At 43.2% G+C, this 25,888-nt stretch overlaps 1 long non-coding RNA gene across 1 annotated transcript in view; it reads left to right on the top strand.

Moving 5' to 3' along the window:
* LOC135213409 (uncharacterized) overlaps positions 1-17,925 on the top strand; it is a 124,912-nt gene extending 106,987 nt beyond the window's left edge. The window contains exon 3 of the long non-coding RNA XR_010314109.1: positions 17,896-17,925. This is a non-coding gene — a long non-coding RNA (uncharacterized LOC135213409). The remainder of the gene's footprint in view (positions 1-17,895) is intronic.
* Positions 17,926-25,888: the final 7,963 nt, after the last annotated feature.

Raw genomic sequence — 25,888 nt, 5'->3', positions numbered from 1 at the left:
GTAGCTACTGCTCGGATATCATGGACCTGAGGAACTGAATCCGGGTTAGCTTGTTTAATAAAATAAAGAATTTGTCTGATGGCCTTCAAGGAAATGGTTCCACCATTCTCCCTAACAAAAAGAGGACCTGAAGACCTATTAGAAGTCCCTGTCAAGATAAGACTTTAATGTAATAAAAACTGGACATAATGATTTTTGGGTCCTGTGGAAGGGGAACAACCTTCCACGGAGAACCATCTGTTCTGAGGGTCTTGATTCTTTGCCAAGAAATTTCAGATCTGGAGAAAGCAGAACTTCTCCTGAACGGGAGGAAAATCGACATGATTTGGTTCTCTAGAGAGAGCCGACAGTTCAGATATTCTGGCACCTGAGGCCAGGCTCAGTAAAAATAATGTTTTCCTGAGAAGGGTTATATATGAGCATGATTCAGTATCTGAAGCTAACTTGAGTACGTCATTTAAAAACCAGGAGACCGTATGAGGCCGGTTTATTGCTCTCAGATGAGCACATGCTCTAGGGATAGACGAGAAGTACAAGTCTGTTAAAATCAAATATTAAAGCCAAACTGAAATATCTTCCTCAAGGTGGATTTAGTCGTAGTAATGGTACTAGCAGCTAAGCCTTTTTTGAACAGAGTTCTAAAAAATGAAATTGCCAGATTCGTAGTCATTGTCTGAACATCTGATTCTTTTAGAAAGATGGCTAACTTCCTCACTGCTGAATCATACTGCCTGAGTGTCGATTCCCTTTTGTCTGATTCCACGAGCAATGTGTTTAGCGGATCAATATTAGCATCTTTTCTGTGCTGCAAACTTCATGAAGTCCATAAAGTTAGTGCATTCAGAATTCTTGAGGAAGCTGACACAGTCTGAGTTTGTACCACCCCCTGAGTCAACTTTGGGTTGGGAATCCGTCTGGGAACGGAGATTTCAACTCTAGTAGAAGAGGAAACCAATTGCTCTTCGGCCAGTTGGGTGCTATACAGTGCTATCCGCCCTTTGAAAGATCTGAGTTTGTGTAGAACTTTCATCAAAAGGTTTTTTGGCGGAAATAGGTAAATCTCTTCTGCCAAATGTTCCAGTCTATGGAACATCGCATCTGTGGTGTTGAGGCTAGAGGATCCAAATTGGGAGCCACATAACATGGAAGTTTGTGGTTGGACTCCGTGGCAAACAGGTCTACCTGAAGGCCCGGTACTTGTAGGCAAATCCAATTGAATGACTTTGCGTCCAAGGACCATTCCGATTCCAGCGGAGTTGTCCTGGACAGTGAATCCGCAATGACATTCCGTACTCGCCGTGCCATGGTGAGTAGCTGACAGGTGCCAATGATGTTTCATTGCCAATGAGAAGATTGCTATCAGTACGTGGTTTATGTGGCTTGACTTGGAAGCCGCCTCTGTTTTGGCAGTGAACTATCACTGCACTGTCCAAGACTAGTCTGACATGAATATTCCTGAATGTTGAGCCCGAAAGGCATGACTCTGAACGAGTAAGCCTGTCTTCCTAGTTTGAAGCCTAGGTAGGGAGAAAAGCATTTGTAAGATCAATAGAGGTGGTGACGACCCCACGGGGAAAGTAGGTCCGCACCTGCGAGACGGTTAGCATGTCCATGTCCCTTCTTTGGCATGGTGAACAAACGTCCTTGAAATTTCAGGTGTCTGACTTTCTTTATTGCCTTCTTTTGAAGAAGGTCTTTGACATAGTTTAAAAGGTCTGTCGTTTGAATTTGGTGGAAACTGACTGGTGGAGGAGGCCCTTTTATCCCTCTCGACCCCAAGACCTTTTGATACAATACTGTGGGCCCACGTACTGAAGGTCCCAATTTGGTTCCCCGGGAGAGGTACAGTCTCCCGCCTACCTGGAGAGGTTCATTGATTGGGTGAGGTCTTAATTCCTTTGCCTCCTCTGAAACCTCTGCCTCTGAGAGAGCTCTGGAACCAGCTCTGTGCTGGTAAGCTCCTCTTGCTCTGCTATACCCCTTGTGTGCCTGTTATAGCTTTGAAATGCCCCTTTGCGCATCAAACGAAGCGTTGAAGGCCGGGGGACGTCATGAAAGTAGCCGAACTCAAGGACTGTTTGAGTTGGGCTGACTCTGTAGCAGTACAAATTGTTGTTGTTGTGGTCGTGCCTTAGAGGTCGAAGGTTGACCAAGCTGGGAGACAGGAACTGCTTGCACCACCGCCTGTGTCTGAGAGGTCTGGAAAGGCTGATACTTCCTGACCCTCTTCCTACTCTTGGCTTGCGGTCCGGAGGTCTCTGACTTCCTTTTGAAGGGAAGGCCCCAGCGGGCACGAAGGTTCTGGTTAGCCCTAGCCACCTCACTGATGACGCTGTTAACCACGTCATCCAGGAAAGAGGTTGGATCCCCCAGATCGATGCCTTAATAAGCTTATTAGGCTCATGTCTGATGGAAGCATAGGCAAGGACATGCTTCCTGCAATTCTGCCTAGCCACCAAAAAATCATACAGGTCACACTGGAAAGTCTGCAGCAGCGACTTTGTTAGGACCCGGAATAGAGGTTCCTCAGCGTAGACACAGGCCATCATCTCTGAAGTAGTAACCGAGTTGATAGATCTGCTCAATCTACACTTTGCCTCAAACTCTGCCTTTACCATGGCATTCGGAATTCTGGCAAACGTTCACTAAACTGTGTGGAGGCACACTCCGGATCGAGTTTGCCCCACTGTGAACTTTTTCCGAAGCGCCCAAACCAGCACTCCAAGTCTCCGGGAAAGAGCAGAGAGGTAGGCTCTGTCTCTCGAAGCTGAGGCATTGGCTTCTCCTCCATTCCGGCCTGCAGAGTTAATTCCACGATCTTAGATGCACAAGGGGTTGGGATGTTATCCCCCACCACGAACATGGTGTAGCAACCTTTGTGTGGCATCAACTTAGTGTTGACGCAATTCCATTCCAAAAGGGTGCAGACCCATGCCGACTGTGCTTGATCTCTAGGATAGAGCAACAGTCTCCTTTGGGACCCTGTCTACCCTGACAAAACGCTTCCTCGGCTAACCGAGCGTAGCCTGGGAAGAAGGGAAATTGGAGGTCCGCCGGAAGAACTCGTAATCTTCCACGGGACGGGTTCCACAGCCTTCAATTGTCAGCAAGCCATCCGAAAAGGGAGCATGCAGCGCCAACCGCCATGGGTTGTTGTCCTCGGGTGGCGGAGCTTAGATGCATCCGGCACAATAAAGGACTGCTGTGTGCCCCCGGACTGAATAAGTCCGGCCAGCAAGCTCTCCTGAGTCTGAAGTCTCTGAGCCAGAGACAGGATGGACTGCCCTGATGTCTCTAAACCCGAGGCGAGCTGAGAGGACATCGATTGGAATCTTGAGTCCACAATACTGCCCATCTTCTCCATGAGAAGATTAGCAAAGGCGTCAGGGTCGAAGCTGGACTCCTCCAGTCTGGCTTTAGAACCCTTAGCTCTCGACCCCTTAGGTGGGGGAGTAGCTTTTGCCGAGGAAGCCAAAAGGCTTGGGGGCCAATGACAGACCGAGCGGAGTCCGCCAGAGAAGGTTTAGCTGTCTGGCAGCCTTCGGCAGAGACTTCTTTTTCCAGAGTTTTCACCTTGGGGATCACAGAACCGAGACCTATCCCCAAGGATTCTGGACTTCGTAAAGCCCTGAAAGGAAGAGGAAGAAGTAGTAGATGGACTACAGCAATAGTTTAAATAAAAACTAAAAACCACCTGCCTTACTTCCCTACCTTCTTCTGAGAGTCGATGGTCATCGGCTTGCGATGCAGACTGATGGCTGCTACTTCCTCCGTCACCTCCTCGCACAAGCCCTTTTGGTCTTCTGTGGGGATCTGGGTCTCTAAACGGATCCTCTCGATGAAAGGGGCCGCCACTTCCTTAGCTACTGCTGCCGAAGACCTTGCATTAGGATAAAGGAGAGAACACATCTCCTCCAACAGCATGTAGGGGCATCCAGCGGCAACATTCCTCCCATAACTGCCCACCCAGACCTTAAGGTTCACCAGTGAGGAGGCCTTGAGCGCCAGAGGGGTCTGTAAGAGAAGACGAAATCAGATCCTCCAATGGCGAACACTGAACCAAATCAAAAAAAACATTACTGAGGTGTCGGATGGTACCAACCGACTCATTAGTCACGTTCTCCACTAAAGTGTAACACACTTCACAGCCATCAGGATGCCAGACTAGGATGTCGTCAACCTGCATCGGTACAGCTGGCATGAGATCGGCAGACCTCATGCCCAACATGGTTGCTGGAGAACGGCTGAACATCCCAAGTCGAGACAGCGTACCATTTGTAAGTTGGAATTGATACATGAGTATCGTCAAAATAGTTCTGCCGGAGATAATTCCGGCGGTATATGTACATTTAGACTAGTTCTACCAAACTAGCTAAAGGAAATATCAACTCTTGAATAAGATTTTACTCAACATTAACGCTCTGAATGTCTCCGCCTGCTCCGGAATCCATAATCTCGTTATCGCAATAGCTATGATCGGCGGAGTTGGCCTGATACGAGCAGAACAGGGAAACAAGGTAAAACCTAAGCCTGAGTCTGAATGCACCGGAGTAGAGTAGCAATTCCAAGTCAATTGAAACGCATTCTCTAAGCCAAGTTTCCACCCCCACCCCCCCGGAGTGGGGAAGCAGCGATAACACCAGAGAATACGGAAAAACAGAGGGGCGGGAACAGCGGTACTAAGAACTCCGGCGTATAAAAACATCCTGGCGAGTGTGATGGTTAGAACCACACCTCGGGGGGCCTGAATAACACAGGCCAGGAAAAAAATACCAACAGAGAGGGGACTTACATAATCTTCTAATCCCTTAACCTCCTCCGACTAATCCCCCGGCAGTTACTCGATGCTCTGGGCCTGCTGTTCCCTGGTAGGGTTACTAGGACAGTGAGCTAACAAAGCACCGCTGGAACAAGTCCCGGAATGGAAGGAAGAAAACCCGGAGGAGAAAAGGTAAACTAGTAATCGCCTGGCAACAATGACCGGTCAGGTGATTACCACCCTCCGAGAAGCTGTGAATAGCCTACAACTAAAGGGGGCAGAAGACGGCAGGCCAACTGACACCCTAAAGGAGGTAATAGCCAAGGCTATACTTAACAAAAAGTATTGATAAGGAATTATTGGAAGTACCGACCAATAAAGGCAAGCCCATCTCCGATCCTAGCCTAACCCTCCAAAATCGGTATACCCCGATCTGGTCAGGTAGCCTAGATGGCGCCTACTAGTTCCTCACGAAGAGGACACTCTAGAGCCTAACCTCAACCCTCCAAAATTGAATATATCGACCTGGTCAGGTAAGATAGGCCTAGCACCTACATTACGTAACAAAAGAGAGGAACTCTAGTAAAGGATCACCCTCCAAAAACTAAAATGTTAGTCCGGTCAGATTAGCCAGGACTAGTACCAACTAGGGTAGCGAGAAGTACTCTGAACCGCCTAGCCTACCTTCCAAAACCTAGCCTAGATCTGGTCGGGTAGGCTAGGATAAGTAAAAATGACGCTCAAGGATAGGTAAATATTCATGTAGGACTTCCAAACCTCATCAAAATACAATTAGCAATATAATATTATAATATAATAAAATAAATAATATCACCTACACAACATGCATGAGCACCATGAATGAATGAGAATTTCATTTACCTCCCCCCAAAAAAATGGCATACTGCCAGGCTAGCCTAGGTCACCCCTCAAACACAATACTCGCGCATGTTGTAGGAATGAAATTTTATCATCGCACTCTCGTGAGGGGACCAAATCGCTCCTGAAGGACTGATGATAAAAGAGGGAAACCTCCTAATTAGGCTAATAAATGTAAAGGTTCAAACCGTGATACACCAACCTATTGAAACCCATCAGGAGCGAAATGGTAAAATTTCACGACAACAGTAACATATACTGTGATGAGCAAAAAGGGGTAAGAAAAAATTAAAAATTATACCGCAATAAAAAGTTGAGAAGACCAAGTACGTGGTCAACAATGCATTTTAAATGGCCGACTCAGAAACGAAAACGCTCGGTCCCAAGCAATCGCTTCATTATAAACAACACCATATTTGATGCATAGTCTCACATCGCGTTCAAAGTCAACACTTTTATACTCAAACTTTATACTCAACTTATAAGAAGATGCTTCTTGCAGGTCTGAAGACATGATGGCTTCGAAAATTCTCAAATATTATTAGCAAAAAAACAAATGTGTCAACGTTAACGAGTACTAAGAAGGAATGTAGATTCTTGGCAGAAGTAGTAGTGACGAGCGGAAGGTGGCCGTGTAACGGCTCCTCTCTGGCGAGGGATTTTGAAGAGGGGAGAGAGCTGATTGGCAGAGTATCTGTGGCAGTGGCTTCCACTCGCCCCTGTGCTATACCGACGCCCTATGAGGGTGAGCGAGCTGGGGGTAGTAACCCCAGCATTCCATATGGCTTTTTCTCTGGTATAATTTTAGCATTTATTTATACCTAGAAAAAGGGATTTGACGAAGGAAAAATCTATTTCTGGGTGATTGGCTCGTGTCGCCCTACCCTGAAAGATCCTTAATATCATTCTTTCTAGGTAAAATTAATCTAAATTATCCAGAGAAAAACAAACAAAATTAAGAAAATGTCAGTAAAACTGACTGACTCGCTCACTCTTAAAAAGAGTGTCGGTATGGTAATAGGGGCGAGAGGGTGGGAACACTACCACGAGACATTCACAACAATTAGACCTTCCAATCAGAATCCCCACAAGAGAGAGCTGATACCAACGGGCGATGCAGCCGCTACTACTACTACTAGAGGACGCCACGGACACAGCGCCCCTAGCGGTCATCCTTAATCTAAAACATCTTGTCCTGCAGGGGGGGCAAACAATACAGGGTGGGTTTCATAGGGCGACACGAGCCAATCACCCAGAAATAGATTTTTTTCCTTCGTCAAATCCCTTTTCTGGGCTCAGCTCGTGTCGGCCTATGAAAGAGTACCAGAAACAGACAAGATGGGAAAAAAGGGACAAATGAAAAGCAGTTTTGTAAAATGAGGGATATAATATAAGTAAACAATTACAGCATATAAACTAAGTACTTAAGTCTAACTTATTTTAAACAGTAAACATAAAAGAAAGTTAGGAATGTAAAGTACTTAAAATTAACAGTAAACACAGTAACATAATAATGCAGTGTAATTTTTACAAACACATTGTGTCCTACCCTAGCATAAAAATAAGGTAGGTACACTGAAGTACAATAACAGTACAAGTGTGGATGTCCCCTAGCAAAAAAATTAGGGACAATCCACTGGTATGATTCAGCGGCTAAGGCTAGGATATCCGAGTAGCATGGCGATAGGGTGAGGCATGTTGGCTGAGGTAGGTAGAAAGGAGACCTGGATCTATACTACGACTACTATACAGTATCAGGAGAAAACAATGTTTCCCGCTGCTACTGCTGCAAAATTTTAAAGATTCCAAGGACTTTAGGTAATGACGTTTAAAGACTGTCGGGGATTTCCATCCAGTATACTTTTTAAGATCCTCAAAGTTCATATGTTGAAAGTAATTAATTGAGGTGGCTACTCCCCTGAGGTCATGTGCTTTTGGGAATGAATCAGGATTGGCTTGTTTAATAAAGTCAAGGATTTGTTGTCTAATACCTTTTACTGACAAAGTACCACCTTTTTCTCTCATGAAGAGAGGACCTGAGGATCTTGAGGATGTACGAGATAGAAAGGCTCTTAAAGTTGATACTGGGCAGAGAGAGGATCTTGGGGGAAGTGGGATGACTTTCCAAGGAGCCCACCTTGCCAGAGGATCCTCATTTTTAGCTAAAAAGCTACGATCCGAGCAAGTAGAACTTCTCCTGAGGGGAGGAATTCCACATGACCCGCATCTCTGGATAGAGCCGACAGTTCTGAAATTCTAGCTCCTGAAGCTAGGCTTAATAAGAATAATGTCTTCCTAAGAAGCATTATGAATGTACAGACGAGTTGTCAGTATCTGAAGCTAGTTTGAGGACATCATTTAAGAACCATGAAACTGCAGTAGGCCTTTGAGAAGGTCTAAGTCTAGCACAGGCTTTAGGAATAGACGTGAAATAAGATTCAGTCAGATCTATCTGAAAACCTAACTGAAAGATCTTCTTCAAAGCCGATTTATGAGTAGTAATAGTGCTAGCTGCTAAACCTTTTTCAAACAAGGACGACCTGAAAAAGGATATAGCTAGATTAACTGTCATGGTTGTAGTGTTTGATTCTTTCAGGAAAGATGCATATTTTTTTAACAGCTGAGTCATATTGTCTAATGGTTGACTCTCTCTTATCTGATTCTAGAAGAGAATATTTTGTGGATCAATATTAGCATCTTTATTAGCCGCAAACTTCATGAAGTCCATAAAGTTAGGGTCTGAAGAATTCCTGAGAAGCGAACCACAGTCCCTCATTTGTACTGATTGTGACAGCTTGGGATTGGGAATCCGTTGAGGTCGGAGACCCAATTCCTTCAGAAGAAGGAGGATACCAGTTGCTCTTGGGCCAGTCCGGTGCAATCAGAGCTACTATTCCGTTGAAGTCCTCAGCTTGCTTAAAGACTTTCAAGAGAAGATTCACTTGGCGGAAACTAAATTTTTTCTCCACTGATCCCATCTATCGACAGAGCGTTCCGTGCATGCCAAGGGTCCAGTTGGGGGCCACATAGCAAGGGAGCTGTGGTTCGCTTGGAGCGAAGAGATCACTTGGAGACCTGGGACTCTCCGGCTTATCCACGTGGATGACCCGCGTCTAGGGACCATTCTGATGCCAAGGCACTGACCTGGACATAAGCGTCTAGCTATCACCTTTCTTACCACCCCCAGGTAGTGGGCGGACAGATGCCATTTGTGTTATGTTTGGCTAAGGGCAAAAATGGCTATCATGACATGGTTCACTGCTTGATTTGGACCTCCCCCTGTTGATGCAATTAACTAATACCACTGCACTGTCCAAAACTAGCCTTAGATGAGACTTTTTCGGGGGAAGCAGTCTCTTCAAGGTAGAAATACTGCCATTGCTTCCACGACGTTTATTGTGGAGCTGGCGAAATTGAACTACCAAGTCCCCTGAACCTGTTTGAACTGGTAATTTCCCCCCCACCACGGACAGGTGAGGCCTCCGTGTGATGGTTAACACTGGAAGGGGATATGAAGGGGTCCTGCTGTCTAGGGTTCTTTACTTTTCGACCATGGACGGAGTTGATTGCGAAGGAATCTGTGGAATTACTGACGACTTGTCCTTAGAAGATTTGGTTGTTTGCTCTCGATCGCCAAACTCATTTTTTTTTAAATCTTTTAGGCTTGCTTTTCAGGAGAGGATATCTGTTTACCGAAGCACACTGAAGGGACCCTAGGATTCTTCCTGGTTCTCCTTGATGTTTGCTTGCGTTTGAGAAATTGGCTGACGATTTTGCCTATTTTCCCTTTCGTTTGGCCACTGGAATTGACAGATTGTGGAAGACAAATCCCGTTGGATTCCCAGCCCGAAAACGATACTCCGGGGTATCTGGATTTCGTTTTGTTTATCTGGAGCCGCCAGATGTTTCGAGAACGTGAACTACCTTTTTTGGTGGCATTGAGACATTCTCGACGGTTTGGTGCCCTCAGAATCAACCAATCACGTCGATGGGGTGGGTAATCTGCTACCTGCATTCCCCTGAGTGCTCAATTGTTGTACAACAACTTCTGCTATTTTCGTGAATATCCTGGGGACTACATTCAGACCGAAGGGCGTCACTTTGAATGGGAATGTCTGATTTCTCTAGCCGAACCCTAGGAATGGGCGGAAGTGTCCCTGCTATAGGGATATGAATAGTAATGCGTCTGTAAATCATGGAGCATGTGAACCGGCTCCACGCGGAAGTAAGGTCCCTTACTTGCAGAGGGTAAGCATCTTGAACTTGTCGAAACGAATGTAAAGAGTTTAGCTTTGACATTCTAAGATTTACCCTTCTTTTGTTGAGCCTTTCTTTGGCACGCTGAATAAGCGCCGTTGAAATTTTAGATGCTTGACTCTCGCAATAGCTCCTTTCTGAAGGGAGTTCCTCCGCGTAATCTGTCATTCCTCTGATGGTATTTGTGGATGGAGTTTGATGAGGAGATCTTTGATCCAACTCCAACCCCACCCTTTGGGCGCTAATGCTCTGTGCCACGATTGCTGAAACCCCCACCTTGACGGAAGAGGAACAGCTCCCTCCTACCTGGGGACCTCATTTGTTGATGGGCGGGTTGACACCACGCCCTCCTCTTAACGCCTGCTCCTTGGTCGCCCGTCCCTGCGCCACTCGGGCGAAAAGTAGCCTCTTCGCCCTAATAACCGTCTCGGCTCTTGTTTAAAGGGAGTGTAGCCCTGACTCATACGTAGGGTTGAAGGCCGGCGAGAGTGCGTATTAGTCGACGTTGTGATTGGGGAGACGCAGGATATGGGCTGGTTCTTTTCGACTACCAGGTTGTCCTCCCTGTTGGGTAACCGGACGGCCTGGACAAATTGCTGCTGGTTTCTGGCTGGTGTTTCTGGTAGGCTGAACCTTTTACCAGACTTCTTTGATTTTCTTACGCAGCAGTGGGCGGATTCTTGGCGGAATCTTAGATGAAATTCCCCACCTAGCTCTAAGGCTCTGGTTGTCCTATCATCCTCGTGGTGCACTTCATTTACAGCGGATTCTGGATAGATCCGCTCCCCTACAATGCTAGAAGCCATTGAGTCTATTAGGCTCTTGCCTAATAGTGCACTCCTTCAGAACGTGCTTTCGGCATTCCTCCTATCTTTGAAGAGAGTCGAAAGCATCTGTCTGAACCGTCTGAACTGGGATTTGGCCAAGTCTTACAGCGGTTTCTGTAGCATATGAAAGAGCAGCCTTTCCGTTATTATTAGAGAAATTGAGGGACCTGCCCTAACCTATTTCGCGCGTCAACTCCGCCTGATCAAGGAATCAGGCCGTCTTGAAGCTTCTCGCCGAACTGGTTCCATGCGCAGTCCTGTTTGAGCTTGCCAAGCGTGAATGTGGCTGGCAAGTTCTCCCACAATTCTCCAAAAGCTGGAAGAGCGGAGAAGTAGACTCCGCCTCCCTTAGCTGGGTCATGGCTCATCCTTGAGGCTGCCTGAAGAGTCCCTCTCAACTTTTTCGTGGCGAACGTAAGAGAAGCCTCTTCTTCCGTCGCAAAAATAGTGAAAGGACTCTTATAGGCCTGGAGCTAGTGTTTGTGCACTCCCAGTCCTCAAGGCAGTGAACCCATTCCCGTTGGGCATGATCCCTACGTAGAAACATCTTCCTAGAGATCTTGTCTTTCTCTAGTAGAGCCGCTACAGTCAGCCTAGCATAGTCCGATAAGGCTGCGCCAGACCCGGAGGATAAAACTCGGAAGTCCTCAATCCTTCGAGTTCCACACTCGGGATAGAGCTCATCCCCATCCTTAAATGGAGCGTAGGCTGGCTACTCTCGCAGGGTTCTCCATAGAAATCTGGCAGAGAGTCGTATGGCGGGAGCTGGAAAATACCAGCGCCTTGGCCCTGGGGATACTGGAAGAGGGACCTGAGAGAGCCCAGCCACTCGTTCCTCATCTCTCTAACCCTGTTATAGAGATCTCTTATGGATTGGCCTTATTGGACAGGGTGCTTGACAGTTTGCAAACATCTGCTCAAATTTCGTCCCCAGGGCGGAGACTTGCGAACCGACCATCTCACCCACGCTGTTGCATCACACCACTGCTGAGAAAGCAGTGATCAAAGGTGCGGATCCCGCGCCTCCGCACCGGCGTTGCCGGGTGGATGCGGTGGAGGCAGGAATAGGCACTGGGCTCGGCGGGAGCGGAGCCACTCTCCTTAGAAGCCTGCTTCTAGAGCTCTTGCGAGTAAGAAGAGCTCGGCTTGGCCTTCACCGCGCCAGCGTAAGAAAGTCGAAGACTCCTAGCCGAAGAAGACGAGACGACTTCTTAGAAGTCGTCTTAGATAAGTCCTTCGGTTTTCTCTCTGTCCCTTCACCTTATAGGTCACAGAAAAAGGAGAGCGGGAGAGCCGGTAGGGATCTCGATCCCACAAAGCCTTTGAACGGAGCGGCTCGAAAGAAGGGACCAGGAGAAGATCCGGGAACACCCTGAGGAAAGACCTTGGGCGCCCGAAGACACACCTACCTCAACCAACAAGATCCTCTAACTCCAACCGCCAGTCGCTCGATGTTTTGGTCCAGGGCAGCGACGTCCGGACCGGACTCCTGAGCAACTACTACCCCGAAAGATTGCTGGAGATCTTGCAGGGTGGAGGCTATGAGAGGGGCTCTGCGGACAAGGGGTCAACGTCCTGTTGACTTTCCGCCGGGAAGGATCTGGACGGCCAGCTTCTTATCAAGGATGTCGGCTGTCCTTTGCGGCTTCTTCCCGAAGCCGGCCCACTCCACACTTTCAGCAGGGTAGCAAGGCGACCGTCTCCTCACGACTAGTTAGCCTGGAGAAAAGGCGAGAATGAGCTTTCTAATGGCGGAACGGCTTAACAAACTTATGTCTAAGATTGTTATAAGTGGATAAGAAGCCTATAATCGACTTACCCCCCTCCACCAGCTGACCGACTAAGGTCGTAGCAGATGGCGCAGGCTTCCGGTGCCAAGAAACTATCACCGTATCGTTTGAATGACGTGGCACATGGAGCGTGGACCTGCACTCATCATGTCCCGCAGGGGTCGTACAACGTCGCGTTGCACGCCGGACCTGACAGTTGGTAGCCTGTAAGTGGAAAAATACATGAGTAATCGGAGAACACACTTACAGTCTAACAGTTGCTCGCTGGTGCCGGAGCGCGAAAGTTAGATTCCCGCAGAGCCCCGCCTAATACGTGTGGTTAACAAGGTTGGTTTGGTTGTCCTAGGCTTATGCTCCGCTGGCGGCTGGGTACACAGATAGAGTCCAACCAGGAGTGGTGGTAAAGGTAACCACGACGAAAAATGGTCGGGGATGGTACCATATGAGTGATAAATTAAACAAATCTCGTAAAATTAGGGTATATCCTTAAAATACATAATATCAAACCTTCCTCCCCCCGTCTACTAGAAGAGTGCCCGGTACGAACAAGCTCCCTTCCGGTAGCGGGGGAGAGATAGAAGGATATAAGTAGGCAGGCAAGCAACCGACCGCTATAAGTGACCAACCCGCGCCCGCTGGCGGAGCTCAGTAATCTAATAACCAAAGGTGCCCCGCTGGCGACGGAAGCTCCGTTCGTTATAGAAAGGTAAGGTGGCTGAGCACTGGGAAGGGGGGGAGGGTCTCGGCGTAACACGGCGGGAGATAGAGAGGAGGGGGGGGGTGGCCTACTCCTCCTCGTCCTCAACAACTATCTACCTCGATCGAGACACGGTACCCTATGAGTGGTCGCCCTATACCCACCGCTGGAGTAACCCCTGCCACTCAGAGAGGGAGGGAGGAGGGCACTGAGGTTGTCATGACAACCAAGGGTCCCCAGCACTCTCTATACCTGGTAGGAGGAGAGGGGAATGGTAATGGTGCGATGAAACAACTGACCCAAGTGGCCCTAAGCCGCGAGCAACACAACGTGGAGGGCCACGTGGAACCAGGCGGTACCAAATCCTGAACATGCACCTAGGCTACCTAAACCCTAAATAGAATAAAATTACATCGTAAAGATGGAAGACACTTTTTATTAGAAGAAAAAGAGGCCCAGGAGGAGCAAACTGTTCCTAGGAACAGAAGCCTACTCGGGAGCCAGCGAAAGACCCACCGATGAAGAGCAGAGCCGGGATGTGGTCTGAACAATATATAGCCTAAATACCAAACTAAGAGAAATGGTAAGGGTGCTAAACTAGCTAAAAACTCGATGTAAAAACAATGAACGTAAACGGTAAGCCCAGAATTATAGAGAAGTCCCAGTATGGAGGACTGGGAATTCTTAACGAGGCAGCATGCGCCGCCACGAGACAACCGGAAACCCGTGTATGACCCAATTAGAAGAAATACTGGTTCCCGTAAGACAAAATATAGTAAAACACCATTACTTATAGGCACTTACTTAGCCGTTGCGATTGCAGAACGTTCCATCTTTGAATAAATAATAATTCCCTCGTAAAATGCAAGCAGCACAGAGAAAAATGCGTCCCTGGGACCTAGCGCTAATATTAAGGATGACAAGCTAGGGCGCTGCTGTCCGTTGCGTCTCTATAGTAGTAGTAGCGGCTGCATCGCCCGTTGGGTATCCACTCTCTCTTGTGGGATTCTTGATTGGAGGTCTAATTGGTGAATGTCTCCGGTGGTAGTGTTTCCACATCCGCGCCCTATTACCATACCCGACACTTCTTTTAAGAGTGAAGCGAGTAGTTTTACTGACATTTTGTCCTAATTTTGTTTTTTCTCTGGTAGTTTGATTATTTTAACTAGAAAGAATGATATTAGGATCCTTTCGAAGGCCTCGACACGAGCTGATGCCCAGAAATGAGTGCTATAAGACATTTCACTGGCACACAGGTCAATCCCAGAAAAAGTTTGTTACGTTGGTCGAGTATGGATATCAAAGAACGAGCCAAAAGTTAATAATATCCGTTGAGAAACGAACTTTGAATTAATGTTGACTACACCAGGTCAGCATTAACCCCCATTTTTGTTTGTGCTGGTCATGTATGTGTTAAGTGAAGAGATCAGGAATAAGAGCTGTGGGTTTGTTTGTATTTGCCTGGTGATCTGGAATATCACTGCCAATAATATGATACCTATAGAGAGGTTTGAGAGTGGTAGAGTCTTTAGAGGAGGGGTGCATAAAGGTGGATGTGAATAAACGAGGTTTTGTTTGAGGCAGTATTGAAGATGAGGCAGAATATTAATGCAGAAGGAAGAGGCCCCCCCCCCCCCCCCCCCCCCCCCCTTTTTTTTTTTTTTCAAAAAAGTAAAAAACAGGTAAAAAGTTTAAATACATAAGGATCTACTTTAGCCAGAGGGAGGATGTGCGGCTGAAGTTTTGACAGTAGGATAAAGCTACATGTGGGTACATGGAGAGTAGGTATGCTGGAGTAATCATGTGTAAGAAAATTGCAATCAAGCTACAGTCAAGATTCTGTGGCACGTGATAAGACCGTTGTGACTCATGTATGTGTTGGAAACATGGGCTTTTAGGAAGAAAAATGAGTAAATGCTTGAGAGAAAAGAGGATGAGAATGCTGACGGTGTGTTATTGGAATATCGCCTGCTTGATAGATTGGAAATGACAAAATAGAAAGGGCATGCTTAGGTACACATTAACAGAAGTAAATAAAGTCACGATTGAGGTGGTATGGGGGTGTGTTGAGGGTGGATGACACAGAGGGAGTGAAAGGGCTTGAAGGAGACCTGTTAGAGGAAGTGATTGGAGAGCAACAGATTAATTGGATGATTATGTATAAATGCGATAAAGTGTAGAACGCTATGGAGAGAGAGTTTGGTGGAGGATGAGTTCATTTGCTAGAAGGCAGTGGAGAATTTGATCGGGCAACCAACCCTTAATGTAGGGATAGTGAGGAAGAAGGCCGTTTAACTACCAGTATTTTCTGTGTTTTGTACTGAGCCCTGGGCAGGGGCATTGAATTTGTGTATCCTTGCTTTCCACAGACTTTCCTTATCTGGTAATGATCCAGTGTAGTACTAGGAGAATCCCTGGCTATACACCATGTCTCTGCGAAGTTAAGATGAGCACACATCCAGTGGCAGTATTTTCCTGTGCAGCTCTCTTAACGGTAAGGAACCAACAACCATTTTAAACCAAATGCTAGGAATATTTTTCTGTTTGTGCCTCCATATCTTATATGATTGGTAAAACTTATGTATCCATGTATCCCACCTCCTACATTGTGTATTCAGCTCTTTCATGATGAAATATTTTAATGCACTAATACTTATCAGTGATACATTCAGGCCCTCCTCCTCCACACCGCACATGTTGTTTCCTGCTACCCAGGTTGTGGCGGGCTGGTCACCTAACCAAAACAAAATGGTGCCACCGCGAAATTCAAATTCTAGCTGCCGCAGATAGTGAAACTACCTCATGTATGTAACTCACTTGTTGAGCATTAAATACATAAAATCTCAGTTTTATCATAAAAATGTCATTTTTGAATGAATTGACTGACTTCTACTCTTAAGTGTAGTTTCGGTGCTAAGGAGGAGTTTCAGTCTTGACGCCGCGTTATGACTTCAGCCTTCCAAGCAGGCTGTGTCCTAGTAACTTTTGGAGTCTTACCATAACCCTTTTTGAGCTTTTGAACCTCTGTATCCAGCTACAGACAGCGGAACTAAGGTTGAACTATTTTCCTTTTAGTTTACTTGGGGGTAGTTTATGGCCTTCATATTTGTTCAACATGTTTGAAGGGTGGGATCTTTCTCATTCTTCTTCATTCGCAGAATTTTATAACAAGATTCAGGATCTTTCTTACCTGATGAAGATTCCAAGATTTTCTCAATCTCCTTCCCTCCTTTTTTAACTAAGGAATGTCACCCACAATCCTAGATGCTTTTCCCAGCACTCAAGAGATGAGGGACCGGCAACCAAGGAGAGATCTATTATGCGTGTGGCAGGAGTATGAGTGAACTCTCTCTGTTAGAATGGGGTGGTGGTTATGGTTTATGCTGGCTTTGTGCAGCACGGTCCTCTTGCTCCTAGAGCAGCCCTTGATTACTCAGAATAGGGAGACAAATCATCAAACAGATTCTCTAAAGCTAAATTAGGTCAGTTCCTTTTCTTATGCAGTAAGTGAGTTAGTTTTAACATCCTTCCTCATTCTGATTGTTTAGACTGATTGAAACTGAAGTTTTAGACCTCAGAGAGGTAGATTAAGCTGAAACAAATTGAAATGTGACCGATTCCATCAACGAATATCAAGTGGTACGAAAAGTGTTTCTTATGTAATCATGAACCCTCGCAGAGTGATTGCTGATATAAACAAAACAGAACAAAAGCCAAGGTTAGGTGGACTTCTTTAGAAAACATTGAGCAGCTTGGCCAGCATGAGTATTTTCCCAGTTGAATACTAATAACAGAACAAATGGCTTTTCAAAATAAAAAGATAACTTAAGTAACAGTAGCAGCAATACGTACCAGTATGACATTGGGAGGCTCAAAGAAATGTTTCCTTAAGGCAGGTATTTAAGGCAAGAGACCCCGCTGATAATAATACTATGGTAAAACACCACAAAGATAAGGATTATGGTCTGAAAGAGTGAGGGTAAGATCAGTGATGAAAGCAAGGATGGTCAGTTCTTTGGAGCAAAATCCAGGCTGGTCGCTCACAAGCTGACCACACGTACCATGACCATATCGCGTTTAGAGGACTTTGAGAGATCCCGATGTCCTAGACAATTTTACTGGATGCTTCTTTTGAAAATGGAGCTGATGCACTGAAGGGCTTTAGTTTTCAAACAAATATTTTATTTTAGTTATTTGCGCATCTCAAAGTTTATAACTACTAAACTTAAAATTCCATGTGACATAATAGAACTGACATTCTTACACCTCACATGAGAGGCTGAATGATGAGTCATACTTTTACCACATTGCTGTTCAGCACGAATAAGACTGGTTTTATGAAGTTAGAGGAGTTTGAAACCTTAATGACTATCAAGTATGGGGCTTTGTCAAATGAATTATATTATTAGAATATGAGTTTTGTCATTGTCAGTTTAACCTCCTACCATTTTTAGAATAAATGCTGATATCTAATCTGAGTTTTATGCCTACAAGGTTTGCATCTCAGTTGCAGAGACTGTAGTTAAGCCATTAATGTGCTCAATTTTATTCTTACAAGGTGCTAGGTTTCATTAGTAAAGTGAGTACAATAAGGCATGCACGTTGCTTGAATACTGTTTTGTAAAAGTACTGAACTATGCCTATTGATAAAGTAAGTAGCACAAGTAATGTATTTATGTTTTGCAGGTATGGAGCTTCTTGTACAATTAAGCTGTTTGGATGTTGGAAGCTGTTACAATCCATTTCTCAGTATCCAGTGATACATCAAGTTTCAGCCATTGTTCTTATGTCCAGCTTTGGAGGTGGGCTGTATTAAAAGTTTTTGTTTGTACATAAGTACCTTTCTGGTAATTACATAGTGGAAACCTCCTACCACAGCAAAATTCAAATTTTTGGACTGGGTGTAGGTGAATAGGGACCCACCACTTTGAGATTGCACCCAGGTACATTGTTCCCCCCATATTCGCGGGGTATCTACCAGACCCGCTCCCCCGTGAATATTTAGAACCCTCAGAATACAGTGGTACTCGGATACGAAATTTAAGTCCGTTCCGATGCGGCCTTCGTATCATGAGCTTTCGTATCTTGACCGCATTTTAGCATGTAAAATGTGCTAATCCGTTCCAAGCCCTGCCCAAAACAAACACCCAGTAAATTTTCATAATAAAGCTAATTGGCCTATAAACAATGAGATACTACATACAATTGTACCATTCAATAAGTACCCTAATTGTACTGCTAATATACCTTAAATAAAGTGTATTAGTGTAAGCATGTTATACAAGAGTACTGTACGTATGTAGTAAAAATGTGGGACGCTTACCTTTGGAGTGAGGCTGATCTTCGGAACGTGGTCGACAGAGAGGAGACAACGGCGATACGTCACGTACACTAACTTTACGAAACGCCACAAAAAGTAAGGAAAACATACAATAAACTAACTTTAACAAAACACATTACAAAACCGGTAGCACTAACGAAAACTAAAATGAATTTTTTTTTTTTTCTTTTTTATTTTTTGAAATTTATTTTTTTTACTTTTTATACTTTACGTTTAAATTTTTTTTTTTTTTTATACAAAATTTCAACTTCTTCACCACTTTCAACTTTTCTGGTTTTTAGTATCAATTGGTTCTTCCTTTTTGCTTACTCCTCTAGTACTAAAGGCCTCTTAAAAAAAATAACGATCCAAGGAAGATTGCTTCTGCCCTATTTTCATACACAATGTTCCTTAAACGACTCCCAGGCAAACGTCATTGAACTGCCGCAGCATACGACCTATGTACGAAGCCTTTTTTGGGGTGTCTCGTTTCTACAAATGATTGCACGTTCTAGTTCGACCTGTGTTCCTGCCAGTGAAAGTTCCTGTAGCGCGTTTTTCTAAGTATAAATAGATCCTAAATATAACAGAGAAAAAGAGTAGCATGGTATGCTGAGTTACTACCCTCTTGCGCGAGCACCCCCAACAAAAAAAGGGTGTCGGTATAAAGTACTAAGGCGACGTGTAAGCCACTTTCACAGGTTTTCTGCCAATTCGAATATTCCTTTCCAAAATCCCTCTCACGGTCAAGAGCCGTTGCAAAGGCTAGAGCCATGCACGGTTACCTCCTCCTTCCTCCTCTCGCTACTACTACCCACTTGGTATCGTCTTACCATCTACAGTCCTGTTTTTAGCTTTTGAGACAAAGTGCATGCTTTTTGCTGACTTCCAAACTTATCTTATAGTACGTGCTTAATGATTATCCCAGTTAGAATTGGTTTGGAGAGAGGCATAACTCTTGCACGTGAACAAGGTGACGGTTCCTCTGGGGTTTAATAAAGTTGAGTAGTTAGAGTCTGCCCCCCCCAGCTTCTCAAGAGCGGGTTAGTGCCTATCTCTGCGTAATATTTCCTTTGTACATGTAAAATCGTTAGGCTACTATAAGTCTATCGCAATTATCATGGGGATGAAGAGGTTTCGGTCTCCCTCGCCCGGTGTAACATGTGCATGATTTATTGTTTAAACGGAACCAATGTGTTCAAGTAGACAAGTTATTTCTATTACTGTTGAGGTTGGGAGTTGCTTTCCTCCTCTCCCCCTGCTTAACCGCCAATCCTAAGGTATGACTTGGAAGGTATGCTAGTGTCCCTAGCCCTGTACCCTTTATTCCTCTCCCCCTGCTAGCGATCCGGTGCTAGAGGGGAGATATCAAGGCTTAAAGAGCCTCTCTCTCTTTGTTCACATTGTTGGACCTACTATCCCCGGCCAATCTGAATCGAAAAAATTCGCGACATTTAAGTGAAGGTTTGGTCCCCCTGATCCCACTCCTTTAACGAGGTGGGGGCTTAGGGATCCACTGTCAGAGAGAGTATGCCCCTTTATGGCCTACGCTCTCTGCTGTGATGCGCAACTGAACATTGGGACCTTTTAACTCCTTTACTCCCTCTTCCTTTTAAATTTCCCCCATTTCCAATTCTCCTCCTTTCGTTGACGACCTTGGCATAGTTTTTGGACTATTGAATTGCTGCCTTTTAACTTGATGGAGGGTGAGTTGGACGGCTGCCACTCCACCCTTAACTAGATGCTGACGTTGTTGAGCGAGGGGAAATTTTTATGTCAAGCCATGCCTGCAGTGCTGGTTCCGATCTCATGGGGACCTGACGTACCCTTAAGGCAGTTGTGGGTTGGCGTATATCCAGGTGGTGTCCAGGGCATTACCATGGTGTGACAGTATTGCTCCTCCCCAGTCGTGGGCCTCCCTGGTGAGAGGGAACCTCATCCTGGACGAAATTTAAAATCTTATTTATCTGGAAATTTACCAAATCCTCCCTCCCGACTTCTGGAACTGATTTAGACCACTCGAGAAACTTCAAGTCACAAAGACCAGGTTGGTATTAAAACTTTAATACCATATACCAGACCAAGGAAACCTAAGTACCGACTGACCCAACTTTGACTCACTTTGACTACCTCTTTGGAGTGAAGTTGGTCATGTTTCTTACTATGGAAGCAAACAAAAATATTTCAGCTTGTGAAATTGGAAAATTGCTTATTAAATAGCCATCAACGGCAGAAATGTCGTTCAGAAAAATAAAAGAACGACTTGCTTATGAAGCTACAACAAAAAGTCAGTCTGAGGTTATTTGGTCTTTAAAAACAATAGATAACTTATTGTCCAAGTAAAAAAACATGATAATAATTGAACATGTATCCAGGTAACCGATCGTATCTTCCTGACAATAACGACGATCCACATAATAAGAAATGCTGTTAGACCTCTCTCAAAAGAGGGGGATACCCCCGAGGTAGAGGAATTGCGAGGTTATGATGCAATAAGCAAAAGAGGTAGTACACACATACTAAAATAGCAAAATAAAATTTGAGGGTTTTTTCAGATCTGACCTCAAAAAAATAAAATTCTAGTCAAAATAGAGAATTAAGACCCTAATTCCAAGCCACTGCAGTGTCAAATTGCAGTAAGTATGGACTACACAAAGAGAAATTGTAGGAATGAACCGGTGTGCGCTTACTGTGGATCTACAGACACACCACCAGATGGAAGTTGGCGGTGAACCTAATGTGTAAACTGTGAGCAGAATCATCATGCTAGATCCAAAGACTGCATGCATTACATTAGCAACACTGACTAAAAATGTTAAAAGAAGGGCAAGGCAAATTCCTATAGCAGAGGCCTAAATGAATTAAAATGAAGTAGGAATTCAAGATCCTGCTAAGAAACGTACATATTCCTCTATAACGGGAACCAGTAATGAAAACAAAAGAAACATGACAGATAGAAGTAACAAGATTCAACAAAAGTAGATCTCAGAAGAATTCTGTTAATATGCCGGACAAAAACTAGGATTAGTAAGAAAATCATGTGAAACAAGTGCAATGAAATTGATAATATGCTATCAAATTCATTTGAGGGTGTTAATGCATATAGAAGCACAAGAAAATACTATCACAGCGGTGGAAGTAGGAGTGTGATGTACGAAAATAAAAAAAAAAAAAACCTTTAGAGAGACCCACCAAAAACAAAGAAACCGAACTATACTCAGAGAACATCAGTCAAACCAAAAACCAAGATCTGAAGAAAGAACAAAAACAAATGTGACATACCTTTATCTCCTAAAATGATATAAAACCTTGGATGCAGAGATCAAAACCAAGAATGGTAGGAGACCATACATGGCTGTGGTGACTATTTCAAGGGTGAGAGATTACTCCATCACCATAATCGTACATAAGAACAATAAACAGTAGGTATACAACTGCACACACATGTGGCTGCATGATGTGCTTCATTGTCATTGTGCAAAGATAACAAAATATTACACAGGATGCTTAAGGCAATATTATAAGAAATTTTCATGAAAGTATAGAAGAAAGAGGCCACCGATTTAAAGAACACCCATGAAAAAGGATTTATGTGCTTGAGCACTTAAATAATTTTAAGATAACAACTAATGTTGGTAAATCCAATTTTTCGAAAAAATTCAAGTTGATGATAATACAAAAAAGAAAACGAACACGACCGATATAACATAATATTTTCATAGTTTTATATTATACAATGGAACATAAATGGTCTACAGACAGATTACAGCCCTGGGGAGAAGTACAAAAGGTTTATTAAGGAAATATGAACCATGATTATTATGTCTACAACATGTCAATAATACAATTCCAACAATAGGTACATTATACTTAATATCAACATCACAGGTAGAAAGAAGGAAATTTAGGTACAGCATATATGTACATACAAGTATGTTTGACAAAGTAAACTGTAAACATAGCTGACCTCCAAGTATCAAGGTTTATTAAAATTCGAATAGAAACTATAATTATCATGTTTTATAATTTTACAACCACCAAATAAAATTACATAGTGATAAACTTGGAGAATACTATAAAAATGCCAAAGAACCTATGTTAATAGTGGGGGGAATTTTAATTCTCACACCCAATATGGGACTGTAAACTGTTCAAACTCAAATATAGTCAGGAAGTAAAGTAGAAGGAACTTTATAGATTCAAAATGACATATTTTGTATGAATGAATGATGAAGTTAGCACATATTATTCAAAACACATGGAACTTTTCTCGTATACTTAACTCTATGTTCAACAGGTATAGTTTGACAGGTTATGATTTGAACACATGGATGACTTGTACACTAGTGATATTTCCCAATATTAATTCCTTTTTACAAAATACCCCAGCAAAACACTTTCCTCACTAACAATATTTTATAAGCAGACTGGGACTTATGAAATGCATACTAGAAGTATACCACCTTTGTGAATATCTAAAAGGACCATATGAACTAATAGTTTCTTGTTCGTTGTCAATCAAAATGCTGCTGATAAAAAGCAATACCAAACTCAACCCATCCACGAAACACAAAAGTTCATGGGGTCCGAAAAGCTAAGACAGAATTGATAATATAAAACCTCATAGAGACTATTGGATAATTTTGATAATAGAAAGTTCAGTAAATAAAATAAAACAACATTACATCTTACAAGTACTTTTACAAAAAATGATATATTGTTACTAGAAATTGAGCATTAAAACCTATATACATCAAAATATCTGCAAAAATTTCGAAAGGGAAGTAAGTCAAGGAAGTAATAATTTCATGGAGGAAATATTTATCAGATCTCTCAATAATACTCCCTAAAAAACTATGGAAAAATTTCGGGAAAATAAATGTACCCATATGAAACCCCCAGACATGCATATGAAAGACGTAAACACGAATACTGCGATCCAAAGAAATTGAGTAATATAATAGGAGAAAACTTAGGCGCATGTAATTATTGACAAAATTTAGATGTCACTTCGCGCATAAAATAAAATCATATAGAACTAATAACAATAAATTTTCGAAAACAATAGAATCATATATTATAATATAAAATTAATATGGAAGAGTTTGAATTATCTCTCACTAACAGCACTAAATCTGCTCCTGGAGGTGACATATTTGTTTTGGAGATCTGCCAATTAGCACCTCTGGCGAAGACATACTTGTTCAATTTTATAATCATTTATGGCTTAGACTTATTTTCCTGATGAATGCGTAAAGCTAATAATTATTCCTATCCCCAAACCTGGAAAAGATCAGTGATGCAAATAACTATAGACCATGTCTCTAACAAGTTTGCCTTGTTGCAAGTTCTAGAAAAAATGGTAAATTCTCGATTAACATGGCACTTCGAGAAAATAAAAATCTTGACTCCCACTCATTTGGTCACAGTGCAACAGCTCTACACGTTAGATTCTCTCTCTAACCTCGAAGAACCAATATCGAAGAGGATTTGGCGAAAGCAATAACTGTATCAGTCTTTTTGAGACAAAAAAGGCTTATGATTACTACCTGGAATGTACTCCTATATTTAAAACTTTAACAAATACAACATTCGTGGACATTTACCTAGGTTCATGCCAAAACTTTTTACAATCGTAGCTTCAAGTGAGAACGATGATTATATCGAGAACATTTCCACTTGAAAATGGTGTTCCACAGAAGTGTCCTTAGTGTCACACTGTTTAACCTGGCAATTAATGATAATAATAAAAATCTACCCCTGAATTAAAGCAACCTTTACAGGATGATTTTGGACCATATCACTTATTCCCTCGTCGTATTAAACATGGCAGACGCAATCATTATAAAGTCTATATAAATAATTAATGGACCTCATCTGGAGGATTTAAAGTTATCCATAACATTAGAACTCAGCAAGTAGTATTTATAAAGATAAAAGATGGTAGTGAAGTGATGAAGTAATAGATTTAAAATCAGAAATCAATAGTATACCAATTAGGACAAACTGGCAAAATTTTTAGGTTTAGTGTTTGATACCTCCTTAAACTGGAACACACATAAAATACTTGAAATCAAATGTAAAAAAAGCATTAAAATCTAATTAGAAATTATCAACACTAATTGGGAAGCCGATAACAAACCCTTACTTACCGTACAAAGCAACAGTCTATCTATTAATTGATTCGGTAGCGAAGTATATGGCTCGGCGTCAGACGCAGCACTGAACGTTGACCCAGTTCATAATTAGGCCTTAGAATATTTCAGTGAGCCTTTAATCATCACGACCTCTTCCTTACAGGTTGAATGTGGTGAACGACTCTCTCTCTCTAGAGAGCTTGTTATAATGAAGAGTGCTCTGAGAATTAGGACAAGCGATTCTCCAACAAAAAATTATTTGAACTCAGAGATATTTTTATAACAATCATCCTCCCCCTTTTCCAATTAGAGCTAGAGGACTGTTTGAGTTAAAAAAAAAACACTAATGTGACTAGACAAATTCCTCCAGTAGCTAAAATTACCTCCGCCTGGACAATGAATAAAATGAAAACTTGCACACAAATTAAAATTTTATCAAAAAAAAATTTTATACTTATAATACTCCTCACACCATAGACAACATACAATAAGAACATATGACCGAAAAGGTCCCATTATCAATATTCACAGATGGATCGTAAATCGAACATGGAGTGGGATATGCTGCAGTGGTCCCAGGACAAATCAATACCAATTCCTCTTCCTAATACATCTTCAAATATTCACAGCAGAACTTTGCGCAATAGCCTCGCCAATAAAAATAATTAAAGAAACATCCTCAATAATTTTGTGATTTTTAGTGACTCGCAAGTGCCATAGAGGCCATCCAGATTATAAACAAACCAAATAATATAGTACAACAAATTAAATTACATTTCATAAATTAGATATTATTGGAAAACAGTAGAAATATGATTAGGCTCCCTGCCATGTAGGGATCAGGAAATGAGATGCTGACAAGCAGCCACAGAAGCATACAAATGACAAGATCAAGTGTGAATCTCCCAATGAGTGCTTAATGTAACATACATAAAGATGGGTATTTTAAGGAAATGGGCAACATTTTTAATGAAGAGTTCCAGAAAATGACAAATTAAAGCATAAAACCTGATGTTGGGAAAATGGAGTCATCATATCAGAGAGATAGCATGAACAAGTAATTCTGACACGTCTACGTATGGCCATACCCGTCTGACACATGGGCACTTAGTTGGATCAGAGCCCCCACGACTCTGCTCCCAGACTGTTCGAGTGCAAGGAGTGTGGTAAAGTCAGAACATTCTTGGTGGGCGAGTGTCCAAAGGTATGACCGCAGAAGAAC

The sequence above is a fragment of the Macrobrachium nipponense genome, chromosome 42 (assembly GCF_015104395.2).
Source record: "Macrobrachium nipponense isolate FS-2020 chromosome 42, ASM1510439v2, whole genome shotgun sequence".
Lineage (NCBI taxonomy): Eukaryota > Metazoa > Arthropoda > Malacostraca > Decapoda > Palaemonidae > Macrobrachium > Macrobrachium nipponense.
The sequence above is the reverse complement of the archived record's forward strand: the minus strand, read 5'-3'. Positions and strand labels throughout refer to the sequence as shown.